A 2,500-nucleotide genomic window follows, 5' to 3' on the forward strand; every position below is an offset into this window, starting at 1 on the left:
ACTTACCATTGTGATAAAGATGGCGTACAAAACGGCCGCTATGAAACATTTTGCTTGATAAATCTGCAGCTAAGAAAGATAGAGACATGAAAGTTCTATCTATCCTTACATTTATGAGGCCAGAGAATCTGTTTCTAGCATTTCTATTGGGCTATTATCAATATTGTATCTTGGAAACGGACCCCATAATGCTAATGAAAGTTATACAAGCACAAGACTATAATGGAGCATAATAACAAAGTTCGAGCACTATCTCTGTCTTTTTTTAAGCCTGGAATGTCTGCAAGATTTTAAAGATGCATGGCGTCACCCTTTTGTGTGACAAAATTTTCATTCAGACATATCTGAAGCATCATTTGCAACATTATAGTTACACCTCATATTTGCAGCTACTAAAAGCTGTGCATGTAATCCCAAGCATGTTGCATTTGCATCTGCCATGGCAACCAGACTTGCAGCCACATTTTGTTAGATTTCTATAATGCTTTGCAATGGGGGAGTTGGATGTCCACAAGACTTTCCAGTATTCGCCAATCTTTTCTAATTCAGGGATTTCTGCTACCAATTTGTCATTTAATTTTGGTATTCACAGTGGATGAGGTAATGCCCAGTTGTTCCAGGTGCTGCTGGTATAATTAGGATATGTCTGCAAAAGTAAATAAGGCAGGACCATCCAAACTTAAGCTGGTTTCAATGATATAATTATTTACCAGCTCAGACAGAACAAGGGGATATACATCTGGTCCTTCACTGTGATATTGTTCTTTTTCAAGATTTCAAGATGGGATTGTAAAGGTCTGCGAGACATACCAGATGGTATTTCAGCTCTAGTGCAATTGCATCACCTGCACCTAGTTTTGCCAGTAATTTACCATCATTAAGTGTGTTACTGCACTCATGTAGTCTCCTATTGAGATTCATGGTCATTACTTGTCGAGGATCTGATATAGGTGCCACATTTTCACAAAAAATTAATGATTCATAATTGTCATGACTCATTTGACGCTGTTTAGCATGCTTTTCCTGTGGTTCAGCACCTTCAAGAGTAGATCTTCACTGTCTTGCACAATCAAGTTTTGCACTATTAAACATGACCCTACAGCGCTTGTGGTATTTTGCCATGTTTTGTCGCATTGTTGCCTATATGCCACAGACTTCATCCAGCCTTCCTGGGTCAAAGTTAAGTGGCATTTCACCAACCTCTTGAAACAATAGTACATTGGTTGAAATCATTATGTACCCATCATGTTCAGGATTATGATGTACAGAGGCCAATGGTGAGGTTAGACCTTCATTTTTCTTGTCTTCCTTTATGAGCTCTTGACTAAGGCCAAGGGGCTATCCTTTTACCACCTTAATCTGCACTGGCACCTCTTGTCAATTCAGGTGCGGCTGTCTAACTAGATCTACAAACTATATATATATATATATATATATATATATATATATATATAATATATATTATATATATATATATATATATATATATATATATATATATAATATATATATATATATATATATATACTGTCTACCAGCTAATTGATATGGGCCTATTAGATGCAACTACTAAACCACACTAATGCAAAGTTAGGTACAGTGTGAGTAAAGCAAGATTAAACACCAAAACCCATGCTGAGTTACACAGCAGTGGTCAACAATGTGCCCTGGTTGTGTGCTGACATGTACTCTTGTAAACTAAAACTAAAGATAAAACCACCATGAAATTATATATAGACTTGCAAACTATTATATTAAACAGGAAGATATTTTTCCATGCCTACATGATCTTGAGGCATAATTATTCAAGGTTTTTAGCTGCCATATTGGATGCCTTCTTTCTTTATATAATTAACTGAAGTATTTTTAGTTAAAAAAATGATATGAAATCCTTAAAAGATGCACATTTTACTTTTGCTTGATGACTGCCTAAAATGTGTATAACCAAAACAAATACATAACAACAAGAGACCCATGTTAAAACCTTGACCAGCTGCCACCTTGAAAAACGGCAGCCATTTTGGAATTTTGAGTGAACACCCAGTAATTTTCAAAAAGTGGCCTAAGGAGAAGATATGTACCAAATTTCATGCTTATAATTAACTGAAGTGTTTTAGTTGAAAAATGATATTATCTCTGGCACTATCTTGTAGGCACCTCACGCCATCGATGGCGGAATTATTCAATAACTCATTACCCTTCATCTGTTACCCCTAATCCGTATCCTCGCACTCCTATTTTTGTTTTTGGTCGCTTCTCTAACAACTAGAACACGTGGTACTTGTTTTCATTGCAATTTCATGTTATTGTAAGTCTTACTGTATTGTGTTATTTTTGCACAAATTAAAATCCATTAAAATGATTTTATGGTACTTGATTTTAGTCCATTGTATAGAAATACTTCGTCAATGTTCATGGACCCCACATTTCAGTCCGCATCATGCAATACAACAAAACAACGCAATGATCACGTAGTGCACTTTGAAGACAAGTGAGTAAC

The 2,500-nt window shown here is 35.7% G+C and overlaps 1 protein-coding gene across 1 annotated transcript in view; it reads right to left on the reverse strand.

Moving 5' to 3' along the window:
* Positions 1–2,500, reverse strand: part of LOC135222483 (carbohydrate sulfotransferase 1-like) — a 25,889-nt gene that overhangs the window by 5,488 nt on the left and 17,901 nt on the right. The gene's annotated exons all lie outside the window — the stretch shown is intronic.

Source organism: Macrobrachium nipponense, chromosome 3 (genome assembly GCF_015104395.2).
Source record: "Macrobrachium nipponense isolate FS-2020 chromosome 3, ASM1510439v2, whole genome shotgun sequence".
In the NCBI taxonomy this organism is placed as follows: Eukaryota; Metazoa; Arthropoda; class Malacostraca; order Decapoda; family Palaemonidae; genus Macrobrachium; species Macrobrachium nipponense.